This window comes from Canis lupus, chromosome 5, assembly GCF_011100685.1.
Source record: "Canis lupus familiaris isolate Mischka breed German Shepherd chromosome 5, alternate assembly UU_Cfam_GSD_1.0, whole genome shotgun sequence".
Lineage (NCBI taxonomy): Eukaryota > Metazoa > Chordata > Mammalia > Carnivora > Canidae > Canis > Canis lupus.
This window is the reverse complement of record NC_049226.1, coordinates 80,235,728-80,263,101: the sequence shown is the minus strand read 5'-3', so window position 1 is coordinate 80,263,101 and position 27,374 is coordinate 80,235,728. Positions and strand designations below refer to the sequence as shown.

The window sequence follows — 27,374 nt, the reverse complement described above, 5'->3', positions numbered from 1 at the left end:
TTTTCATGGCTTAGTAGTGCTTTTGTTTTTAAGGCTCTGAATAATATTGCTTTGTCTAGATGTACCACAGTTTATCCATTCACTTACTGAAGGACATGTTGGTTATTTCCAAGTTTTCAATTATGAATAAAGCTGCTATAAATATTTGTGTGTAGATCTTTGTGTGGATATAAGGTTTCAACTCCTTTGGGTAAACACCAAGGAACACAATTTCTAGATTGTAAAGTAAGAAGAGTATGTTTAGCTTTATAAGAAATTGTTAAGTTGTATTCCAAAGTGGCCAGGCCATTTTACATTTTCACCAGCAGTGGATGAAAGTTCCCCTTCTATGCCCTCACCAGCATTTGGTGGTGTCAATGTTCAGGATTTTGGCTACTCTAAGAGGCATGTAGTGGTTATCTCATTTTTCATTTGTGTTCCCTGATGACTGGTGATGTATAACATCTTTGCATATGTTTATTTGACATCTGTATATCTTCTTTGGTGAAGGTCAAGGTCTTAGGTCCATTTTTTAATCAGGTTTTTTGTTTTCTTATAGTTGAGTTTTTAGGAGTATATAGAAAATGTTTGGATAATTGTCCTTCATCAGATGTGTAGTCTGCAATTATTTCTTCCCAGTCTGTGGCTTGTCTTCTAATTTTTTGATATCCTCTTTCACAGAATAGAGGTGTTTTTAATGAAGCATATTCATTATTTCTTTCAGGGATTGTATTTTTGGTGTTGTATCTAAAAAGGCATCACCATACCAATGGTCTTCTAGGTTTTCTCCAATGTTATTTTCTAGGAGTTTTATGGTTTTGCATTTTACATTTAAGTTTATGATCCATCTTGAGTTTATTTTTGTAAAGGGTTTTAAGGTCTTTGTCTTTATTCATTTTTTTACATGTGGATGTCCAGTTGTTTCAGCACTGCTTGATGAAGATACTATCTTTTATATTGCCTTTGCTGCTTTAAAGTCAAAGATCAATTGACTGTATTTATGTGAGTTTATTTTGGAACTCTTTACTTTGTTGCATGATCTATTTTCCTTTTCTTTTGCTTATACCAATGTCTTACTTTATAGTAAGTCCTTAAATCAGGTAACATCAGTCCTTCAAATTTGTTCTTTCCTTTCAGTATTCAGTTGTCCATTCTGCTTTTGTTTGTTTGTTTGTTTTGCCTCTCCATATAAACTTTAGAATCAATTTGTTTATATCCATAAAATAACTTGTTCTTTTGCTTAGTAATATGCATTGGGTTTGCCTTGACTCTATAGATCAAATTAGGAAAAACTGACATCTTGACAGTTTTGAGTCTTTCTTCCTATCTCTTAACATGGAACATCTTTCCATATATTTAGTTCTTTGCTTTTGAATGCAAACATTTTGTGGGATGATTCATAGAAATGTATTACTAGGTAAAAGATATACATATTTGAAAATTTGATGGAAATCATCAGATTTGGGCAGCCCTGGTGGCTCAGCGGTTTAGCGCCACCTTCAGCTTGGGGTGTGATCCTGGGAACCCAGGATCCAGTCCCACGTCGGGTTCCCTGCATGGAGCCTGCTTTTCCCTCTGCCTGTGTCTCTCTGCCTCTCTCTCTCTCTGTCTGTCATGAATAAATAAATAAAATCTTTAAAAAAAAGAAGAAATCACCAGATTTCCCTCTAAAAAGATTGTACAAGTTTAAAGTTCTTTCAAGCATATAAGAAGTTGCCTTTTATCCATGCATCCATCTGTGCTGGATGTACAATTTTGCCAATCTGTTACAAGTATCATTTCACTGTTTTAATTTCCATTTCTTTTACTTTTCATATGCTTATTTGCCATTGGTATTATTTTTCCTAGTTTCCAGATATTTTCTTTTGAATTTTATTCATGAAGTAGTTTATTACACCACCACCCCTGCCCCCAACCACCCACTCCATGTCCTGAAATAGTTTACCTAACAAGGCTTATTTAGAATTGAGACTCATCCTAACCAGTTTGTGTCATTTGCATCCTCTGGCAAATCCATGTCTTTACTCAGCTTTATTTTCCCACAGCTGTGTTAGTTTCCTTTTGCTGCTGTAACAAATTAGCAAAAATGTAGTGGATTAAACTATATATATATATATTTTTTTTTTTCATACAATTCTAGAGATCAGTTCTAAAATCAAGGAGTTAGTAGGGCTGGTTTCTTCTAAGAGGTCTCAGGAGGAATGTTTCCATGCCTTTTCCAACTTCAAGGAGCTGCCTGAATTCCTTGGCTCTTGGTCCCTTCATCTTAAAATTCAGCAGTATAGCATATTCAAATCTAACACTTTCTCTAAGTTTACTAACCCTCCTGCCTCCCTCTTATGAAGACTTCTGGGACTACATTGGGTCGACCTAGATAATTGAGGATAATCTTTCCTGTTTAAGATTCTTGATTACATCTGTGAAGTCCCTTTTGTGATATGAAGATATTCACAGTTCCAGGGGATTAGGACTGGGACATTTTGAGGTGAGGGAGAAGGCATTCATTATTCACCTTACATGCTGTCTGGTGGGTGATATATTTTTTAATTACTCTATTTTGCCTGTGTCCTCCTTCCCCCCACCCAATCCCACCACTAGAATGTAAACTCCATGAGGGCATGGAGTGTTTTTTTTTTTGGATTTGGTTTATTGCTGATTCCCTATCATTAAGAATAATGCCTTCTATATTAGGTGTTCAGCTGATACTTTTGAATGGATAAAATAATAATAAATGAATAAAAGTAATGATTTATTTAGGGTTAGATCTTATGATATCATTTCCCTTTATTTTATGGTTATTAGAATGTTTATGTTTTATCTATTTTTTTGCATTAGTTTGGGTCATTTTCATTAGAAATCATATATTTAATTTAGATTTTTGTTTTTTTAAACTTACTTTATGTTTAAAATTACTCCCATATTGTGAGTATGGCCTCTTTCTCATTCCTAAAGTATTTATTTGGGTTTGCTTTCTTATTTTCATAGATAGAGTTGCCAGAGATTGTTTCTATGATCTTGGAGATTATTGCAGTTGGCACCTAGATGCCTTTTAAATTAGAAGCCTGCCCCTCAAGCTGCTTTTGAGATAAGCAAATAGGTCTCTGTTGTGGAAAGATTGGGTGTTTCTGTCTGCTAACTCCACTCTGGGCCCTGGGTGGTAACCCACCAGCCCTGGTGAGTGCATGAATTAGTCCTTTAATAGCTGTTTCTTAATGTAATATAGAATTGTGGATCTTGTGAATACAAACTCTATTGGCTTTCAAAGCCATATATTGTGAGGGCCCATCTCTCAAATGGAAGTGTTAAAGGTTGGGGCATAAGATGTAGGGTCCAAATCCTTTGCTCCTCACAGAGAAGCTGAGACCTATGAATTCGTCCCCAGTTGTATGTCCCTATGCTGGGGGTGGGGTTTTATTGCAAGATTGCATCTCAGCATCTCTTAACTGTTTTGATGTAGATTTTCTCATTCAGGTTAGGAGTCATTCAGCTAGTTTCTCAGAGAGAATTGCTCCATATGCAGCTACAGATTTGGTGTGTCTGGAAGGAGGTGAGTTCAGGAACTTCCTATGTTGCCATTTTGAAGCCATACCCTGTCAATTTAGTTTATCTTTTTAAAAATACGACTCTTAGTTGAATTGATCTTTTCTGTTGTTCTGATCTCTGTTTCATTTATTTCGGCTCACATCTTTGTTTTTTTCCTTCCTTCTGGTAACTCTAGGCTTAGTTTGTTCTTTTTCTAGTTTCTTGAGGTGTAAAGTTAGATCGAGTTGGTGATTTTTTTCTTTTTTCTTTAAAGTAGGGGTTTACTGCTGTAATATTTAATCTTAAAACTGCTTTGCTGTATTCCATAGCTCTTGGTATATTTCCATTTTTTAAAAGAATTTCCCTTTCAATTTCTTCTTTTACCTATTGGTAGTTCAGAAGTATGTTTCTTAATCTCCATATATTTGTGAATTTGCCAGCTTTCCTTTTGTTACTTATTTCTGGTGTTAAACCATTTTGGTTGGACAAGGTAGTTGGTATGATAACAATTTTAAATTTGCTAAGGCTTGTTTGTCACTTAACATATGATTTATCCTGGAGAATGTTCTACTGTGCATGTGAGAAGAATGTGTTTTCTGCTTCTATTGGATGGCATGCTTTTTATTTTGTTATCCCATTTGGTTTAAAGTATTGTTTATGTCCAACCTTCCATGTTGACTTTTTTTCTGGATGATCTATCTGTTATTGAAAGTAGGACATTGAAGTCCCTATTATTATTGTACTATTTCTCCTTTTTAATGGAGAAATGAGTATTTGCTTAATATTTTCAAGTAGCCTGATGTTGGTTTCATAAATATGTATTGTTGGTGAGTTGATCCCCGTATCATCATGTAATGACTTTCTTTATCTCTTTTTTATCATTTTTGGCTTAAAATCTATTATGTCTTAAATAAGTATAGCTATTCTTTCTCTTTTTTGGTTTTCCCTTTCATTAAATATCTTTTCCCATCACTTTACTTGAGCCTATGTATGTCCTTAAAACTGTGAAGTGAGTATCTTGTAGTCAGTTTATGATTGGGTGTGGTTTTTGTTGTTGTTGTTGTTGTTGTTGTTGTTGTTTTAATCTAGCCAGCCACAATCTAGCCTTTTGATTGGAGAATTAGGCCATTTACACTTAAAATAATTATTGATTGTTAAGGACTTACTGATGCCATATTACTGTTTTTTGACTGTTTTGTAGTTATCTTTTTCTTTTCTTCCTCTCTTGCTGCCTTCCTTTGTGAATTGATGATTTCCTAAAGTGGTGTGCTTTTATGCCTTTCTGTTCACCTTTTGTGAATCTGCTGTAGGTTTTTGGTTTGTGGTTACCATGGGAATTAGATTGTTATATCCCTAGAAGTTTTTTTAAAGATTTATTTTTTTATTTGACAGAGAGAGAGAGAGAGAATCCTGAAGCAGACTTCCTGCTGAGCCAGATGTGGGGCTCAATCTCACCACCCTGAGATCATAACCTGGGCCAAAACCAACAGTTGGATGCTTAACCAACTAAGCCACCAGGCACCCCATCCCTCAGATATTTTTATTATTTCATACTGATAACAATTAAATTTTGATCACATAAAAACTCATGTCTCTCAGTGGGGAGTCTGATGCAGGTCTCAGTCCCAGAATCCTGAGATCGTGACCTGAGCTGAAGTCAGATGCTTAATGGACTGAGCCATCCAGTCTCCCCTATGTATTTGTTTTAAACGTTTTTATTTATTGATTTTAGTGGGAGAAGGGGGAAGGGCAGAAGGAGATGGAGAGAGAATCAAGAAGATTCTCTGCTGAGCATGGAGCATGATGCTGGACTCTGTCTAATGACCCATGTCCATGACCTGAGCTGAAATCAAGAATTGGACACTTAACACACTGAACCACCCAGGAGGCCTTGGGTCTCTTTAAATTGATTATGTTTGGAGACCAATGAGCTTCATGAAATTGAAGCTCAAAATTACCCCCCCCCCCCCCCCCCCAGATTTGGGAAGTTCTCATTCATTATTTCTTTAAATAATCTTTCTTCTTTCTTTTCCCTCTCTTCTTGAGTTTTAGAAATTCATATACTGATTTAGATGGTATCCCATAGACCATGTAGGTCTCTGTCATTTTTTTCTTTGTTCTCTTCTGATATAATTATACATAATTTCACCCTTCCTATGTTCTCTCTCACAAATTCTTTGTTTTGCTTGATGCATTCTACTGTTGATGCTCTCTATTGTATTTTTCACTTAATTCATTATATTTTTCAGTTTTAGAATTTCTATTTGGCTCTTCTTTGATTTTTGATGAAGTTCTCAATTTGCTCATATATTATTTTCCTGATTTCACTGATTATATTTTTGTGTTTTCTTGCAGCTAATTGAGTTTCCTTAAAATAGACATTTTGAATTCTTTATTGGGTAGATTACAAGTCTTCATAACTTTGAGATCAGCTACTAGAAGATTTCTGATGTTATATTTCCTTTGTTTCTTATGTCCCTTGAAGGGTGCATTACTTTCTTCTCATTGAGGTAGCAGTCACCTCTTCCAGTTTTTCTAATTGCCTTTACGAGAGAAATACCTTCTCTCAACTCTGTTAGTGATTTTGAGGCTTTCTCAGATCATCTGTGGATATATGTGCTCCACACTTCTGGCTTTCTTTTGGAAAAATACTTAAGCTTCTCTTGATCCTGAAAGGCAGTAGTCTGTTTGCTGACAAGCCTCCCTTTTGTTTTCTAAAAGATAGTGCTAAAGCTTAAGTTTGTGGTCTCTCCCTGCCTGACATGTTTGGGTCAGCTTTCTGTGTGTTCACTAGCCATCTTCCAAAGCTCATTCTTACTACTGCAACTGAGAGAATGCACAGGGAGCTGGCCACATATTTGGGGTGTGTGTAGGTGAGGTACACTGAGTGTTGGCAGTGCCTATGGGCCACTTAGAGGGGATCCACAGGTAATGCTTTCCCAGGGGATCATGGGTAGGCTTCTTGAGGGAATTCACAGTGCAGTTAATGGGATTCATGTCCCTTTATTGCTTTATGAGCATCCTGTCATGCTCTTCCAGCCTTATTTTGCCTCCTAGTCATGCAGCTCATAATTTGGTATTTTGGATGGAGAAAGAGAAATGAGTCTTTTTGGCAGGGTTCCACACAGCTGGGGAAGCTGGGTGCTCACTTGCATACTTTCACTTTCTACAGTGAGAGAATTCAGAGGCCAAGAAGATCTCTTATTGCTGTGCTGCCTTGTGAGAGGGGTAGTACAGGTAAAGTCAACTGTTCTTACCTTCTCTAATGCATCCAAACTAATATATATTTTTTGTTTCCAATGGTGTACTAGACTTCTTCTTTGGGAACCTGAACTTATACAAAGGCTCTCTTGTCCATGGGTGATTGTCTAAGACAATGTTTTCCAGGGGCTCCAGATCATGGCCAAGAGGGGCTGTAGCTGGTTCACAGACCATGCAGACCCATAGCCAGGACTGAGGTCTATATGCCTATTACCTGGTGCATGGGTGGATGAGACTTCCCTTGAGTACCTGGCTATATGGTGCTGGATCCTGTAGCTCCCACAAAGCACTTTTATCCATGGATAGATGCTGAATCACATTATTGGGGAGGGGATACAAAACAAGGGAAGTTTTATGTTATGATCCTGATGTCACTCTTCATTTCGCATTTTTTTAAAGATTTATTTTTATGATTTGAGTGGGGGAAGGGGAGAGGGAGTCCTAAGCAGAGTCTGTGCTGAGCATGGAGTCCAAGATGGGGCTTGATCTCATGATGCTGAGATCATGACCAGAGCCAAAACCAAGCTTCCCATGCTCAACCAACTGTACCACCCAGTTACCCCTCCTCATTTTACATTTGGTATATGCTTTCTTACTGTCATTCATTTCCTTTAAAGAACTTCTTATTATGAAAAATTTTAATCATGCACAAAAATAGACTAAAATAATAAAGTCCTTAGTTTTATACCACCAGTTTCAGCAAATATGGCTAATTTTATTTATCCATACTATATATCCCCAACCTTCTGATTTATTTTAAAGCAAAGCCAGACATAATACTATACACATTTCTTTTGTGTTTGTAACAGATTAGGACTCTCTGTCTCTCTCTCTCTCTCTCTCTCTTTTTTTTTTTAAAGGAGGGGAGAGGCAGAAGGAGAGAGAATCTCAGGTGGGCTCCATGCCCAGCATGGAGCTTGATATGGGCTCAGTCTCATAACACCAAGATCATGACCTCAGCCAACATCAAGAGTTGGATGCTTACCTGACTAAGCTTCCCATTTGGACTTTTTTTTTTTTTTCCCATTTAGACTCTTAAATAAATGACATTATCTCTAAATAAAAGAGTAACACATTCTTTATATAATTTGATAGTGTTTAAATTTTCTGCACTTATCTTGTGAATATCTTTTAACACTTGATTTGTTTGAATCTGCAGCCAAGTAAGACCCATACATGGCATTTGGTTGATATGTGTCTCAGTCTGTATGAGTCCTTTCTCCTTCTCCTGTTCTGTTTTTACTTTTTGATAAAGAAATGGGCATTTGTTCTTTAGAATTGGCTGAGTTTTTAAAAAGGATTTATTTATTTTAGAGAGAAAGATTTGGTAGGGGGGGGAGCGGAGAGAGAGAATCTTCTGGCAGACTCCCCACTGTGTGTGAAGCCTGACATGGGGCTCTCAGTCCCACAACCCTGAGATCATGACCTGAGCCAAAACCAAGAGTCAGATGTTCAACCATCTGAGCTACCCATGTTCCCAAAATTGGCTAATTTTTATTCTCATGGTGTCATTTCACATGTTCATCTATTTCCTATAAACTAATGGTTACAACTAAAGGCTTGACCAGATTTAGGTTTGGGTTTAATGATTTTGGCAAGAATTTCTCATAGGTGGAGCTGTGCACTTCCTATTACACAATGTCAAGAGACCCATAATGTCTGATCGTTTGTCTTGTGATATTAAGGTTGATGACTGAGCACAAGTGTTTTCAAGTCTGATCCATCCATTATAAGGTTCCTTTTCTGTTGTACCTAATGGTTCCAACAGCCATCCATGATCATTCTCCTGATACATTATTTCATTAAGGGTTACAGAGTGGTTTCAATTCTAATATTTGTTAATGTCAACTGAATGTTTATCCTGACATAGATTTTATAGAGAAGGGTAGGATAAATTGAGTCTTTTACTTACCATTTTTCAGAATGGATTGATGCTGTACAACCTCTGGAATGACAACTTCTAAAGTATTACTACAAGTGCATAGATCTTATTATATTTGATATGTTTTAATCCACTGTAGTCATTAGTTTTCAGTGTTCATACTATCTCACCATCCTAGGCCACTGGGAATTTGTGTTGGTTCCTAGGTCCTGTTCATGTGATACTTGTAGTTTTTGATATCTTTCTTGTTTTGAGGAACAAGATGTTCCTCAAGATTCCAGGCTTACCTTGTACAATTCCTGTCTTAGATCTGGAATCTGTCATCTAGGAAGTTCAGGTTCTTTCTAGTGGGAATCATTGTTAATTTCTTAGTGGTCTATGATTTTATTCTTAGATGTTGAGTTATTTAGAAAGTATTTAAGAATTACTAAGTGGTTAGTTTTTGGCTTTGTTTTGTTAATTTTTTTCATTTCTTTGCAACCACAAAATGTAGCTGTATAATTTTTTAGAATATTTTACCATTGGATTAATTAAAAATGTTATATGAGCATTTGAAAAGAATTCTATGGAGATAATAACTTCTTAAATTGTTACTTAAAACCTTACTTTCATTTACTTATCTGTACGTTTTTAAGGGGGCTATGTTAAAAAACAAGTACTATTATGGTGGTTTGATAATTATTTAAATTTTAAAAAATTTTTATTTGACAGAGAGCTAGAGTGAGAGCACAGCAAGGGGAGTGGCAGGTAGAGGGAGAGGGAGAAGCAGGTTCCCTACTGAGCAGGGAGCCCTATGTGGGACTTGATCCCAAGATCCTGGGATCAGGGCCTGAGTGGGAGACAGACACTTAATTGACTGAGCCACCAGGCACCTCAATTATTTCATTTCTGAAAACATACTTTAGTTTTTTTGAAGCATTGTTATTTAGTATGTAATAATGGAGTCTAGGTAGAAAATCTGATTCTCATTTGTAAGATAGTTAAGTTGAAACAATATAAGATTTAATTTTCTTTTTATCAAAGATTAGATGGTACAAAGAGCAAACAGATTTTTACTTTCATAAAAAAGTATTTGGATTTTGTTTGTAGCTCCGGGAGAAGTTGAAAATGTCATGCTTTGGGAATTGTAGTGCTAGTTAGTATATGCAAGAAATTAATAATATGGTGAAATATAAACAGTTGAGCAAATAAGAAATTGGATAGTGATCAGTATAATTATCTTCAGTTGTACATTGTTTTGTTTTGGGGTAAGGAGATACTGAATTGGGAAGCTTTATTTACACAGTAAAAGTAACAAGCAGATTTTTGGGAGACTAGAGCAGCTCTAGGGAAAGACTGCGATGGCCTGAGTGGGAGGACAGGCAACTGTGGGTGGAGGGGAGTGACACAGACCTAGTACCTTTTGCACACAGATCACTCTGCCCTGGTCAAGGGCCTCGCCCAATACTACTTACTCTGGCTACCTGACTACAGGATGCTCTTTAACACTGAGTAGGTGTGATTTGGGAAAGCATGCTACAGCCTCCTAATCAGCCTACATGCTGTCACAGAACCCCCAGGACATTTCTCCCATGCACTGAAAACAGCTTGCCAAAAATCCTATGCCAGAAGGTTAGACTCTCAGACCTAAGCTAAGATCTCTGCTGTAGTCAGGGATTTTTTTTTTTTAATTCTTTTTGCTGCTTTTCTCTTTAAAGAGGCATGGTTTGCTCTGGCGAGCCAGTGGGAGAAGTTTGACCTCTGTGGACATGGCAAGGTGCAGCATCATTGTCTACATTGGGAACCAGGGTGTCTGGGCTGCACTAGCCATGGCCTGGCTGGATAAAGCCTTGGCCCTTGGAGGGAATGCTCATACCCCAGGGCCCTGTCCTAAAGTGTGTACACATTTTCTTTTAATACTTTCTTGGTGGCCTGGTAGTCTCAAGAAAACAAAGACATTTGTGTAGAATGTGGGTGCAATAAGGATGCCTGTGGGTTGTACCTTTTCCTTTTCTGGAATGCTAGGAACTTATGAGTGTCTGTATTAAGAAGACTTAGTGTATTACCTGAACACCCCATGGTAGGGCCAGCTTCACTCCTGTTAAGATGGTAAGTGCGATGGGTGATGTTCACATGACATTTCAACATACTAGGTTGTGGACTAGCCTAGAGAGCCTGCATTGTATGAGTCTCCTTCCATTTCAACTGTTTAAAATACAATTTCACACATTCTTTCATTTTATGAATGAAATGCTATGCTTCAAACCAAGGGGCCTGCCTGCCAGGTGGAGCTATAATTATGCCTGGGCAGTCTGCAGCTGTGCCTGGTTATAAAGTTTTAACTAAAGAAAATAGAATTTGAGTTGCTTTTATGCATCTCATAATATTTCCCCAAATCAATACATTTATATGACAATTAAATAATTTGTAAAGAAATTACTGACATTTACTTTTTTCTTTTTTTTTTTTTTTTTTGCCAGGACAGGGAAAACATGGTACTAAAAGTGACTAATTTTTTGGTTATCTTTCAGCAAAACTAACCATAAAATTATTCACTCCCCCCCTTTTTTTGAAACAGTATAATCCATGTCTTTCTTGACTCCTATTTCCCCCCCCCCCCACCCACTATCTCCACTCTAAATCCACTGGTTCTGATTTTTAAATGGATGCAGGATCCAGCCCCTTCTAGCCCTATGACAGCTATAGCCTAAGTCCAAGCTGCAGGACTGTGCAAAAGCTTTCTATATAGGCTACTGCTTGCCTTCCACAATGTATTCTCTACTCAGGCAAAATTATCTCTTAAAAAGGTGGGTTAGGCCATGCTTTTCCTCTGTTCAAAACCTCTTTTGCTGTCTCTTCTCCCTTGGAATAAATGTAAAGTTGTTGTCACCACGTACTAGACCTCACCTGATCTGGACTTCTGTGGCTCTTTGCTGTAATCTCTTACTACTCTTCTCACTGCCTCTACCCCAGCTACACTGGCCCTCGCTGGTCATAGACACACAGTGAGCTTGATACCTCCTCAGGGCTTTTGCCCTGGCAGTTCCCACAATTTGGAATATCTTTTTTGCACATATGTGCTTGATTTACTCTCTTCATTCAAGTCTCCACACAAATTTACCTTATCAGACAGGCCTTCCCTAAAAGAGTTCCTTCCCCTCTTGGTTCCTGTCTGTCTTTTAACCTAGATTTGTTTATTCTTTTCTTAGCATTTACTAGTGTAATATGTCTCTGTTCATGCAAATGGAAGTTCTAAAAGAGCCTAGATTTCATTTTGTTCATACTGCATTTCTGTGCCAAGGCAGTGCCCACCTAAATCATCAATGCCGAATTTGTTGAATGAACTCACAAGGGCAAGTGCCTGCTAAGTCTCCTGTACTTGGACTGGGAAAGTCAGAACCCAAATTCATGCAGCAACCCAGAGCTATTGTGTATGGGATTAAAATGTTACTATGTAAAGAATGGCTTTCAAAACTTTTGCATAATTCTTAACCATTGATAAGCCTTTTCCCACATATTACCTCCTTGAATTCTCATAATCAGTGTTCTAATGAGAATTTAGAACAAACTAGAAAAATTAGAGGTAAGAAAATAGAAATCCAAATAATGTGGGGGAGTTGGGATTCAAACCCAGATTTTATAAGCTCAGAGGACTTTTTCCTGCCTCCATCCCCAATAGAAAGATGTTAGGGTTCTTGGTATGGATATCCTTTGGGGAGTTTAAGAGTATTGGTGTATTTCTTATTTAAGAAGAATTACTTTAGGCATTAAAGCTTATTGCTTCAGGATTTCAAGTGGCCCTAGTTACTTAACACTATCTCTAGCAAAAAATAATGTAGGGAGAGCACATTCCAAGAATGGGTTGAACTTTGTGCACTTGACTCACAGCATGACAGCTGGTTCCACATGGCATCCGAATGTCAGACAATAGCTATAGGTCTCTCAAGGCCCCACTTATAATGTTGTACATTGTCACTTCAACTACATCTGGATTGATTCCATGATCAAAGTAGGTCACAGGGCCAGTCCAGATTTCGAATGAGGGAAATAAACTCTACCTCTTCAGGAGAAAGTAGCAAGGTCTTACTGCGAAAGGTGGGTTGCAAGCACCTTTGGAAACAACCTACCTCCAAAAATCACCCTCCAACTGGTCATAATGTTATTGTCAGGTAGAGAATAGAGAGCTTTTTAAGATGATGATAATAATCACCCTTTTGAGAAATGGGTTTTCTTTGGTGTGCTGGGTACTGAAGAAAAACTTCCCTCTGGCTAGTACTCTACTCACTGGTTATGCCATTACATCCAGGAGATCTATTGTTCCTCTTGGTAAGCATTAATAACGTTTTCAAAAGAAAGAAGAAAAGCTGTATTGTGGCATTGTGCTAAGTTTCCCATATTTTATATATGTAGCTAGTATTTGTACTTTGCAGTAGGATTTAATGAAGCTGACATTCTACTGGTTGTCACAAGGAAGTTTAGCTATATAGAACAGTCATTGTTATTTACTTCTATTAGTAGGATGAAATTTGAGGTGATTTTAAATTAATTATTTCTCCTTAATATTTATTTAGATACCAGTACACTAGTAGGCACATAGTAGGACCCTAAAAAATTGCAAATATTTGGGTTTTAAAAATATCTATAAAATCAGTTTGTCTTTGAAATTTCTTTTTATGGGAAAGAAATGAAATACTGTGATTAACTCTAACTATAGGTTCTTACCAGGTACTACCTTTTTTTATAGACATACCAAACTATGTGTATATAATTTATCTCGTCATTGTTTTAACTTTCATTCACTTTGTCACTGTCATTTTTATTTGTGACTTTCTGGTGTCATGTTTTAATTTCTTACTCTGTTCCATCTCTCCCAATTCACCGTCTGGTGCTTGGCAGGACACTCTGTCTGGAATTGCTGAGTTAACAACTTCCTCTGCTGTGATCATGTAATTCTAATCTTTCCCCTCACGAGAGAACTTTTTGTGAATTCTAAGCCCATATGCTGCATATCCCCATTTTGCCTCTGAAGTGAGTTCCAGACACGTGACAAATGTGGTCAAACTATTTACAACAAATGTCCACAGGAGCATTCATACAGTGACTGGGAAACTGAGGTTGATTCACAGAAAAGTTTCTGTTTGACTTGACTGTCATAAACAATGAGATCACAAAAGTAAATACTCCACATCTGGCTGTCTAGATCCTTACTTGCATGAATATTTCTGGAAGGAAAGAAAGAACTCATGTGGATCAGTCAGCATCATATTGTTCACATAATTGCAATATTTTCTAAGAAGTAAAAAAAAATGTGTTTTGGTTGATTCTTTGCTTATGAGAGTGAAAGTTATTTAGTTATTGTGTTTCTTTTTTTTAGTTATTGTGTTTCAATCAGCTCTGTGCAGGCAACTTAAGGCATTTAAGTATTTCAGTATGACAAGGGAATGCTTGTGGTGGAAGCAAACTTAATGATATGTAACTTAATTATAAGTTTGCTTAAAATTAAGTTCACAGGTTATATTCTTGGATTTCTGCAGGAAAACAGCTGCCTCAGGATTTATAGATACTTGTTTTTTCTCTTTTCACAAACTATTTTTACTTTAAGATTTATTTATTTTAGAGAGTGAGAGTGTGGGCAGGGGAGGGGGCAGAGGGTGAGGGAGAGAAAGAATTCTGAAGCAGACTCCCTGCTGGGCACAGACCATGACATGGATGTTGATCTCAGGACACTGAGATCATGACCAGAACTGAGATCAAGAGTTGGCTACTCAACAGACTGAGCCACCCAGGTGCCCCCAGAATATTTTTTAAGATGCATCTAATTAAGAGAAAAAAGCTTGTCCACATTCAGAAATATTTTACGATACTCTGTTCCACAATAAAGTAGGTACAAAAATGCCAACTTGATTATCTCCTTATGCATTAACCAAACATTCAAATAGTTAAAACTTTACTGGTAACCATTAGCTATGGAAATATAATTGAGCTAAAGGTGAAAAGAAATCAAGAACTTTCCTAATAATGTGCTTGAATAATGTGTTAACATATGTACATTTTTCTCAAAATGTGTTTGCTTTAAGGGATAATCTATATTTGTTGTTTCTTTAGCATACTATTTGCACTTGAAATACTTTTTTCTCTCCTTACAATGCACAGTAATAAAAGGTAATATTATACTTGGAAGTGTGTTGGCAAGGGAAACTGGTGAAGCTAATCCAATAACTTGGAGCTCCTTGGAGAAAAGGCACTATAGAAATGCAAGGTATTATTGTCACTGTTATTACATTGTGGAGCTGGAAACCCCGTCTGCCCTTTGTGAAAGCTGGCCACTTAAGAAGGAATGCGGAATTGCCATAGCAGGAGTTGAGAGAGTTTTATATTTTGAAAAATTTACACAGCTATCGTAGAAACATTTTTTAAAAATTTTAAATAAAATGACTTAGATTTCTTGCTACTGTTCTTTGTTGTTGAAGATGATATTAGCCATGCTTATGTTGCAGGTACAACATGTTAGTAAAAATTCCAATTCTTGGTGGTATTTGTGGTCAAACCAGAAACAGGGTTCTTTAGAACTTGTAAAGCATTGACTGTTGAGATTGAGCAGAAGCTGACTTCAAGATACACAGAAAGATATGCTGGTTTTTAAAAAATTATTTATTTATTTATTCATGAGAGACACAGAGAGAAAGAGAGGCAGAGACACAGGCAGAGAGAGAAGCAGGCTCCATGCAGGAGCCTGACGTGGGACTCGATCCTGGATCTTCAGGATCATGCCCTGGGATGAAGGCAGCGCTAAACCGCTGAGACACCCAGGCTGCCCAAGATATGCAGTTTTATATAAATATCAGAACATATGTGAATAGGAATCCTATACTTCTGTATTTTGGCTTAGGACGTGTCAGTAGTAGGAAGGCAATAAGTATAGTGGAGGAAAGGATTATCTCTGAAATAAGACTGGCTTCCATTTAAGTTTGGCTATTGGCAATGTAACTTAAAGCAATTAATCTCTCTAAGCCTCAGTTTCTTTGTCTATAAATTGGGGGTAATAAAATCATAGTGAAACCAGTGCATTGCACATAGATATGATCTCAGAAATGTGGCCATCATCCTAGCTAAATGTTATAATTTTCCTAATTAAAGTTGACCTGGAACTATAATGGTCACTCTCAATTCAGTTATAAGCAACCAATTTATATACTTTTTGCATAACTGATATTTCTTAATTAACTTTTAGAGAGGGGATAAAAGGAAAGCTCATAGAAAGTGATTCACCAATTTTGATAGTTACTAGTTATTATATTTGGAGATGAGAGGGAAATTATAAAATATGTTGGTTTGATACAAACTTTTATTATATAAATATAATGAAAGGAAATATGATATATAAGTTAAAATCATTTGGCCAATTAGCTAGAAATTTGCATCTTTTTAATTAGCTTCTTATCAGTGTTGTGGTTACACGTTTTCTTGGGTATCATGTAAATGATCTCTTTAGGACTATATTTTCAAAAGTGCTGTAGGAGTATTTCAGAATTTATTTACCAGGTGTATTTGATTATTCTAGTCATTTTAATTCTCCTGTAATTAATAAAACAGTAGGAAATGTGTCTCAATTTCTTCTTTCTATAGATAGGTATTTTTGAGGGTATTTCAGTGTTCCCAGTTGACTTTGGATAAGAGGTAGCTATTATCCAGGTTTATGTGCATATGTGATCCTGTGTCTGAAAATAATTACGAATGCAAACATAATGCATTGCCAAGTATGGCAAACATATATATGGTGTCAGAGCAATGATTTGCAACTATGTTGGCTTAGCTACATATCTGACTACAGCTTTGATGAAAATACTGGGCTAACCCTGGAAGCAACTAATTTTATTTCTATGAACTCTTTGGTAGTCATGTTTTTATTCAGCTGAGACAAGTGATGAACTCGGTTCTTATTTCAAGATGGTATTTAAATTGGACCCAGATAAAAACCTTAAGGGGACTACATTTTATTAGACACCAACAGATTCTCATTTTGTTTTTGTTTTTGTGTTTTAAAGGAGTATGTTTTGGTTTCTAGGCCCCCTCTTCCTACCCACTTTTACTCATGTTTTGTTTATATATACATGCACACCAGCAGATAGTCACTTACTTTCTTCTTGCTATTCTTTTTTGCTTAAATTATTTATTTACTCATTCTCCCTTAATTTTTCCCTTGTCTTTCCCTGCTGGTATCAAATGAATTCCTCTTTTTGCAGAAGCTCAGCAGGAAATGGATTAATGCAGCTGGAAAACAACTACTATAGTGTCAGGATACTGGAGTGACCTCTGTATTAGAAAAATAAAAGAATTGAAAAGTATCCAGCAGCTAAAAGTCAGGAGGCAAAAGAATCTTGATGCATCTTGTTCATTTCTACAATGAACATGTTTCTTTTTTCTTTTTTCTTAAGCATCTCCAAGGTATCCTGTGAGACAAAAATCATTAAAAAAATCCAAAAAACTGGAGAAAAAAAACTTAAATGAAGATGAATCAGGCAGAAATGCTGAGTCTGGGATATGTTTTAATACATTTCAAGTTAGCAACTCATAAGGAACCTGGAATATTGAGGTATGTGATTGATATGAACAGAAACACGACATTGTCCCTATCCCTCTCACTTAAATTGTTATTTCCAGCAGTGAGAGCTATCTCAAAAATTCATCTTTCCAAGATAAAAAGGGTTCATATTTCTAGCCATCCTTCATCAATGTCAGGCTGTGATGGTCAGCCATTGCATGGATATCTTTGCTGCTGAGGTCAACAGCAACTTAACCAAGACAGAAAAGATGTCCATTATCCCTCCTACTGGGTCACTGGCTAGTCAGGAGTGTTTTTTTCCATGACTGAGAGTCAATGAAATATCTGATGTTTAAAAACAAGATTGCTTAGCCTTGCAGTTGTTATTAAATTCTTTTCCTGGGCTATAATGCATAAGCTTTGATCTAAAGTCCTACCGTTACTAGAAGGACTTGTGTGATTACGATAATGTGCACTGCTCTTTTTGCTATTCCTATAGGGAAAATAAAGCCCACATTAGTTCCATATTAGTACCTGACTTGGAGAAGTTAAAAAGCACCAGAAAAAGGTTAAACAGAGTCAAGTACACATAAGAGAGCAGTGGTTATTAGTGTTCAGGGAGCCATTAAAAAATTCTGCTTATACAGAAGAATTTATTGGTGCTCCTGCTTCTGGCTGCTTTATGCATTTTAATAAAGAAGTGGGATGTGTGTGTGTGTGTGTGTGTGTGTATGCTTGCACACATTTAAGGCTGTGATTGAACAAGGACTTCAGCTATTTGGTCTGTCACTAATTTCATCCTTCTCCCTCCTTTTCCTCAAGTCTCACTGTTTAACTTGAGCTTCTGAAAATGCTTCACTTGCATTTTTATTAAGGCAATGCAGGAAGAATATGTTTATTAACTCTATGGCTATATTTTTTCCTGATTTACATAATTGGGAAGACCTTTTACTTTAGACGTTTGAAAGTAAGTATCCAGAGGAAAAATTGTACAGTTTCATTGACTAAGGAAATTTTGTGATGTTTTATATTTTTTAAATTTTTCTAAAAGATTTTATTTTTAATCTCTACACCCAACATGAGACTCGAACTCACAACTCCAAGATCAAGATTCACATGCTCCAGTGACTGAGCCAGCCAGGCATCCCATGAAGTTTTATGGGATGCTTTGAAATAAAAAAAGATAAATTAGAAGAGACATGTGGATTATGATTAAAGGAAGTGATTTGAGCATATGCATGTCACTATACCATCTAAATTCCCATTTAAATGACCAAAAGGAATGTAAAATGAGAGAAAAAGGTATGCCAGTGTTAAAAAATAAGATACAGTGTTAACAACATTCAGAAACTAGGAGAGATACTTGCAAAATATTCAGACAAGGTAGAATTATGAGGAGAACCAACCAGCATGTAAAAGAAATGTTTTCCTTTCCTAAGAGGAGTAGACCCTGAGGAGAACCCAGTGATAACCTTGAAGTGTCAGGGTACTGTGGACAAGAACGGTCTTTATGAATGAGGGAGGGAAACATAAAGATATAGTGCATGTACCAGATAGAGCACTACACAGCACTCATTTCTAACTTACATTGAGGCATATGTCAGGTTAGGTTACATAGAACTTGATTTTTTTTTTAAGATTTTATTTATCCATTTATGATAGACATAGAGAGAGAGAGAGGCAGAGATACAGGCAGAGGGAGAAGCAGGCTCCACACAGGGAGTCTGACGTGGGACTCGATCCCGGGACTCGAGGATCGTGCCCCGGGCCAAAGGCAGGCGCTAAACTGCTCAGCCACCCAGGGATCCCCATAGAACTTGATGTTACAGCTAACTCCTACCATCCTTTTTTCCCTATGTTCCTTTTAATATCTTTTCATTGTCATCATAGAATGTATTTTGTTTGACTTGAGTCCTTTTAAATTTGGTATTTGATTAATGCTGCAAAATATAATGTATGTTGGTAAATGTTTTATGTGCACCTGAAAAGAATGTGTATTCTGTTGTTGAAAGAATCAACTAGTACATATTGTTTGATTATGTGGTTTAAATCTTATGTATCCTTACTGATTTTCTGTTTATAAGTTTTATTATTTATTAAGAGGTGGGTATTGAGATTTCTAACTATAGTTGTGGATTTCCCTATTACTTCTTGGAGTTCTATCATATTGCTTTATGTACTTTCAGGGTGTATGATTTGGTGAATGTATTCTTAAGATGACTTATGTCTTAATAAATTGATCCCCATGTAGCTGTGATAGGTTTACTCTGAAATCTAATAAACGTGAATAGTATCACCACTCTAGGTTTCTTTTGATTAGTGTTAGCATGGTTATCTTTTCCCATCCTTTTATTTTTAGCCCATATGTGATTTTTATTTATTTATTTATTTATTTATTTATTTATTTATTTATTTATTTATTTATTTATTTATTTATTCAAGGAGACATACACACACAGAGGCAGAGACACAGGCAGAGGGAGAAGCAGGCTCCATGCAGGAAACCTGACATGGGACTCAATCCCAGGTCTCCAGATTCAGGCCCTGGGCTGAAGGTGGCGCTAAATCACTGAGCCACTGGGGCTGCCCTGTGATTTATATTTAAAATTTATATTTTCTGTAGGCAAAATATAGTTAAATCTTGCTTTTATATACAATCTGACAATCTTTGCCTTTTAGTTAGGATATTTAGACCATTTATATTTAATATATTTGTCCGATTGTCACCTTTTTCCCCTTTTTTCCTTTTGGACCAACTGGATCTTTTTATGATTTTGTTTTAAAAAGAAAACAACATTTACTTATTTATTTGAGAAAGAGAGAGAGGGAGAGCACTGTGGAGAGGGGCAGAAGGAGAGAGAAACTCCAAGCCGACTGCGCTGGGCAGTCTCAAGACTCTAAGACCACAACCTGAGCTGAAACCAAGAGTCAGTTGCCCAACTGACAGTGCCATCCAGGCACCCCTATGATTTTAATTTATCTCATTTTTTAGTTCACTAGTTGTAACTCTTCATTTATTTTTTTTTTTTAGTTTTGTTCAGGTATACAGTATGCATATTTAACTTATCACAGCTTACTTTTAAGTGATATACCATTTTATCATTAGTAAAAACAAAACCTTAGAATAACACACTTATATTCCTTCCTTCCTGACATTTATATTACTATTGTCACATATTTTACATAAGTTACAAATACCACATTACATTGTATTCGTTTTGGTGAAACAGTCAAATATCTTTTATTTTTTTAAATTAATTAATTAATTAACTTTTAAAATATTTTATTTATTTATTTGACAGAGCGAGAAGAGGGGGAATGGCAGAGGGAGAGGGAGAAGCAGGCTCCCTGCTGAGCAGGGAGCTTAATGTAGGGCACCATCCCAGGACTCTGGATCATGACTTGAGCTGAAGGCAGATGCTTAACTAATTGAGCCACCCACACATCCCAAAACAGTCAAGTATTTTTAAAACAGATTTAAATAATAAAAAAGCTATGTATTATTTGTGTTGTTTTTATTTCTGGTTATCTTTTTTTTTTTTTTTTTTTTTTAAAGATTTGCCTATTTTTGAGAGAATGCAGTAGGGGGAAGGGCAGAGGGAGAGAATCCTAAGCAGGCTTTACCCCCAGTGTGGAGCCTGATGTAGGGCTTGATCTCACAACCTTGAGGTCATGACCTGAGCTGAAATTGAGAGTCAGACACTTAACCAACTGAATCACCCAGGTGCCCCTATTTCTGGTTATCTTAATTCCTTTATACAAATCCATATTTCTATCTGGTGTCATTTTCCTTTTGTTTGAAGGGCTTCTTTTAACATTTCAGCAGGTCTGCTGGTGATGAATATTTCCAGCTTTTGTATATCTGAAAAACTCTTTATTTGCCTTTGTTTTCAAATATATTTTCACTGCATTTGGGATTTCATATTTCCTCAAATCTGAAAGTTCGCTGAGTTCTGCCTCAGTGTTTTTTCCCTCTACTTGCACAATGACCTAGAAACTGTCTCAAAGGAGTAAGCCGGGACAATCTTTGGGTTCATCTTACTTGTTTTGCATCTTTAAGGGATCAGTGTTTTCCACTGCCTAATATCCAGTGTCTTAAAAACTATTTTTCATATATTTTTGACTGTTACCTACTTGTTGCTGGCAGCACAGTCTGGTTCCTGCTATCTGTCTTGCTTGGGAAATCCCTATAATTGGATTATAATCACTTTTGCATTTTAAAATCACATTTTCATTTTCTTCATATATTTAGCTCTGGTATGTTTGGTGCAAACAGGTTTATGAATTTCATCTTGGAAATTCATCTTGAAAATTCTACCTTTTATCATATAATTCTGGATTTTTAATTTTATATCTAATTTTTTTCATCATTTTTGCTATTAATGTTGCTACTCTTTTCTGTCTGCCTGAAATATTTTTAACTATCCTTTCATTTGGTTTATTGTTTTAAATTTGCAGTTTATTTTAATACACAATATTTACATACAATATTGTATTTAATACACAATATTTATTATACAATATTACATAATGTTGCAAAGCCTATAATACATATTATTATAGATATCTTCAGTCTTGAGGCCTTTTCCTTAGTGGCAACTACTTAAAAAATTGTATATTTTTTTGTTGTTTCCTCATATATATATGTGTGTGTGTGTGTATATGTATGTTATATATATATATATATATATATATATATATATATATATATATATATATATATATTGAGAGAGTGCAAGTAGGGAGCGGAGGAGGGAGAGAGAGAATCTTAAGCAGACTCCATGCCCAGTGTGGAGCCCATTGTGGTACTTGATCTCATGAACTGAGATCATGACCCGAGCTGAAATGAAGTCAGATGTTTAACTGAGCCACCAAGCACCTCTCCTTGCATATTTTAAAATTAAAAATACTATAACTGATTTTTTTCCCAGTTTCAGATATCAATGGACTTCCTGATAATATTGATGAGATTTAGTATTATTTATACCATCTCTCCTCCGAGGCAAACACAGTTTTCTTCCTTCTGTCCTGTCATTATAGATATGTCATATTTGATTAAATAATCAGAATCTTCATCATCATGACTACATAAACATCACGAATAGCTGAATCTTTGTGTTTGTGTGTATGCTGTTTGTATTATTGCTTGTTTATTAACCTTTTGTTTTCCTGGATTTGTAATTGCTTTGTATTTCTTTTTATTTTATTTTTCTATATCTATATCTATCACTAATTCAGCCCTACATTATTTGTCAAGTTGCTGTGATTAAAAACTGGTGATCTCTCAGTGTTATTCTCTTGATTAGGTATTCCTTCTGGAACTGCCCAACATTGTGTTCCAGTGTGCATTGCTTGCCTTTCAAACCTGTTGCACAGCCATTGCCCTGGGACTTAACTCAGCTTCATTCTGTGAGATCCTGTCACCAGTTCTTTGTGTTGGATCTTCTATTTTCTGTATTCTAAGTCTTCCTCTTTATTGTGTTAAACCCTCTGTTTTGTTTATCACGTACTCTACTAGCTTCCTGAGAAATAATGCATAGGAGGTAGGGTTTTTTTTTTTTTTTTTTGAGATACTGCATATATGTAAATGTCTTTACTCTCTCATTTTACTACTACTTGGCTGGATCTAAAATTCTAAGTTGGAATTTCATTTTTCCTTGGGTTTTTTTTTTGAGGGAAAAACATTGGCTTTCAGAGTTGCTGTTGAGAAATCAAATGCAGTTCTGACTTCTAATCTTTATTTATTTTTTTTCTTCTAATCTTTAGAATGCTCTTTTTTTCCCCCTTTTTCATTTCAAAAGTTTTGAGTTCTTTTCTTTTTTAAAACAGATGAGGTACCTTGGAGGAATTGTCCTTGCATTCATTGTATTGGGGACAGGTAGACCTATTTAATCTGGAAACTCAACTTCTTTAGTTACAGATACTTTTAAAAAGATTACTTTGACTATTTATGTCTCTCCATTTTCTCTTTCTGGAGCCCTTATTAATACTTGATCTTCTTTTAGAATTTATGATGTGGCAGGCTGTGTTCTAATGGCTTCCCATTAGAAGGGCTAATTTGAAGTAGATTTTGCTAGCATATTCATTTTCCAGGTGAAGAAACAGCTCAGAGAGGTTAAGGAATTTGTCCAGGATTACACAGGTGATAAATAGTAGAATTGGGCTTTAAATCATGACTGCCGAGTTAGGGTATGGATCCTAATTCTTCTTTCTACATAGTTTCAAGTTACTTGAACTGCAGTCTATAGAATTACTTGATGCCTCTGCTGTGCTCTACTGGAGTTCTGGAGCTAAAAATTACCTTATTTGGCTGCTGGCCTATGTTTAATATTTTCTGATCAACTGAGTTTAGCAGTCTGACAGATTTCAAGGCTCAAATACTTCGTACTGTTTCTTAGTCACTACTTTCTTTCTTTTTTTTTTCTGTATTTTTTTTTAATTGGAGTTCAATTTGCCAACTATATGTTGGCATATAGTATGACACCCAGTGCTCATCCCGTCAAGTGCCCCCCTCAGTGCCTGTCACCCTGTCACCCCATCCCCCTGCCCATCTCCCCTTCTACTACCCCTTGTTTGTTTCCCAGAGTTAGGAGTCTCTCATGTTCTGTCACCCTCTCTGATGTTTCCCACTCATTTTCTCTCCTTTTCCCTTTATTCCCATTCACTATTTTTTATATTCCCCATATGAGTGAGACCATATAATGTTTGTCCTCCGATTGTTAGTCACTACTTTCTATTCTCTTTGTTAGGGTTTTTGTGTATTTTTAAATTTTTAAAAATTGCTTTTTGTAGATTGCAGTATGGAAAAGAGGTAAACACAAATCTTTAATATATGTCCACATCTGTTTGTTTTCTTAAAACTTTATATTAAATATGGTGTGACTAGATTTGTTTTCTAATGTATAACTGACAGTTTCCATCTCTTAAGATAAAAGACATAATCACCATGATTATATAAAGTTTTTCATTTGTTATTTACTTCTAATTTTATTCATCAAGTTTTTGTGAGGATTAGTGACTTAACATATTTAATACACATAGAACAGTGTGTGGTATATGTTAAACATAAATGTCAAGTATCATCATTCTTTTCATATTAGAACAACATGTCTGGAAGAGAGACTATTCTCCCATTGAATTTTATTCTTAGGAACACTTTCACTTCTACTTTCTCCTTGTTCCTAATTCTCAGAGAATAACAAAGGATGTTTTCTTCCTTCTCATTCTTCTTCCATTCTCACTGCCCCAACTCTTAAATTTTGTTAAGGTAACTTAGTGCTTAATTCTAGTTTATTATCAGAATTTATCTTGCGGCATACGGAGTGATATCTTCCCTTACTCACTGCATTTTTACAAATGTCTTTCTCGATTATTTTAGCTGGATTCCAGAATTTTTAGGGCTCATTTCTTTCCTTCTCAGTAATCTTAAAAATGCTACTCCATTATCATCTATGTTCTAGTGTTGGAGATGAATGTTTGATATCAGCCTAAATTCTTTTCATCTGTTGTTTGCGTTTTCTACCTTGAAAATGGATATTGCCTTTTATTCCTTTGAGTTCAGAAATTCTTTAGGATATGCCTGAATATATATTTCTTATCAGTTTTACCTGGAACTATTTGAGTCTTTTCCCTCTGTAGGCTTTTAGCTCAGGGATATTTTCTCATATTACTCAGTTACTGTCTTTTCCCATAGCTTTACTTTTCTCCTTCTGGAGTTCATATTTCTCAACTCTTGGATTTATACCTATTCCCTCAAATCTTGATCTTTTCTTTCTTGACTTTAATCTCTTTGTATTTTTTTCTAGATTGGAAATGTTTCTTCCATTTTAACTTCCATATTATTATTATTTCAAGGCTCAGCAGTGATTATTTGTCTTTCCAATAAATGTACTTACTATTTATGTAGTATTAAAATGTTATTAGACTTTCTAAACTTGTTACTAATGGATAAAACTCTAAAGGAAATTATTGATAGCTTTGTCCATGTAAAAACAAAGCCAAGCAATGAACTCATAAAACAGCTTTAATACATGTGCCAAAGTGCTAATATTTTATATATTAAATTCTTACAATCAAGAATTTAAGCACAATAATAGAAAAAAAGAGATATTAACAAAAGATTTACCAAAGAAACACATCCAGTACAGTTGTGAAAACATTTTAACCTCACTAGTAGTCAAAGAAGTGCAAATAAAAAATAATCTATCAATATGTGTATATGTATATATATTTATATATGTGTGTGTGTGTGTGTGTGTATTTTTTCTTTTAGATAGCTCATGCACACAAGTGTGAGCAGGTTGAGGGATAGGGAGAGGCAAAAGGAGAGGGAGAGAGAGAACCTTAAGCAAGCCTCCCCACAGGGCTTGATCCCACGACCCTGAGACCATGACCTCAGCTGAAATCAGGAGTTGGATGCTTATCCCACTGAGCCACCCAGGTGCCCCAGCAATATATTTAAAAGATTATTTTCATGGATTATGAAGAATAATACAGATACTGTCCTCTATTAGGTTATATTTGGTGGCAAGTAACAGAAAACCTAATTCAAATAACTTAATAAATGATATTTATTGGCTCTCATTGCTTGAAATTCAGAAGATTGGCTTATTTCAGGCAATCAACAGTATTATCTAGAACCTGGTTTCTTTCTTTCTTTCTTTTTTTCTTTTTTTTTTTTTTTAGAACCTGGTTTCTTTACATCTCTACTCTCTGCTTTCTACAGTTTCAGCTTCATCCTAAGGCCAATTTAAGATTATAAATAGTTCCTGAGATTGTTTCCTTATCTACTTGCAGGGTGAATGAGAGAAGGGAGAGGACATTGGTTTCATAGAAATCTTCAGTTTTCTATAGATCTCATTGGCCCAACTTGAGATACGAGCCTATCTCTAAGCCAGTAGCTGGATTCAGGTAGTTATATTGCTTAGTTTAGGCTGGAGCTATATGTTTCATTCATAGATCTGTAGTGGGGCTACCTTCAACCAAAGCCATGTAGGTTGAATGAAAGAGAGATGAGAATGCTGCATAGAAGTTGGAGATGATATCAAGGGGCAGATAAAAGGTTTGGAGAAAGCATATAAAACATCAACTGTCCATGCATTTCTCTGGACATAAAAAGTGGTATATACTTTTGGTCATGAAACTGGCAATGAGAATCAAAATTTTAAAATGTGCTTATAATATTACCCAGAAACTCTATTCCTAGGGATTTAGCTCAAAGAGTCATGGATATATATATAAATATCTAGTTATTGTGTACTAAGAGTGAAAGCATTTTGACTAACTAAACATTTGAAACTAAGGATGTACTATATGTTGGCCAATTGAATTTACATTAAAAAAAACACAAAGTATACAAGCCTTCAGTTATAATAAGAAGAATAAACTCTGGATATCTAATGTACGGCATGATGACTATAGTTAATATTGTACTACATAATCGAAATTTGCTACATTGTACACTTAAAGTATATGTAATTTATCAATTATACTTCAATAAAGCTGGAAAAATCATTAAAAAAATAAATGTCTAACCACATGGATTTGATTAAAGTGTGAGTAGAACATTCAACATTCATACAGTGGAATACTACTTAAAATGAAAAACGATGCTATTAAGCATATTAAATGACATGGAAAAGAGATCACTATCATTAAGTGGAGAAGGCAATCAACAACACATCTCTTTTGGAGAAAAAAGCATATATATTCATAGGAAAAGAATACCAAAATATTAACAGTGGTTATCATTAGGAGTTGGGTGGTAGAAATAGTTATTTGCATATTTGTATTTTTATAAATTTCTTAAACTAATTATTTATTATTTTAATTCCTTACTTTCTGATCTTTATGCTTTCTTTTTCTTAGGACACTGGCTAGAACCTCCAGGATGGTTTTGAAAAGAATTGATAAGAGTGAACATCCTTGCATTATTCCTGTTCTTAGAGAAAAAGCATTAGTATTTAACCATTAGTTATGATCATAGGTATGGATTTTATAGATGTCTTTCAGCAGTTTGAGAAAGTTTATTTTTAAAAAATTTTTAAATTTATTAATGAGAGATACAGAGAGAGAGCGAGGCAGAGGCACAGGCAGAGGGAGAAGCAGGCTTCATGCAGGGAGCCTGACGTAGGACTTGATCCTGGGTCTCCAGGGTCAGGCCCTGGGCTGAAGGCAGTGCTAAACTGCTGAGCCACCAGGGCTGCCCTT

The 27,374-nt window shown here is 35.7% G+C and overlaps 1 long non-coding RNA gene across 1 annotated transcript in view; it reads left to right on the top strand.

Moving 5' to 3' along the window:
* LOC111096049 overlaps positions 1–27,374 on the top strand; it is a 114,590-nt gene that overhangs the window by 80,272 nt on the left and 6,944 nt on the right. Inside the window, exon 6 of the long non-coding RNA XR_005360199.1 lies at positions 17,059–17,216. This is a non-coding gene — a long non-coding RNA (uncharacterized LOC111096049). The remainder of the gene's footprint in view (positions 1–17,058; positions 17,217–27,374) is intronic.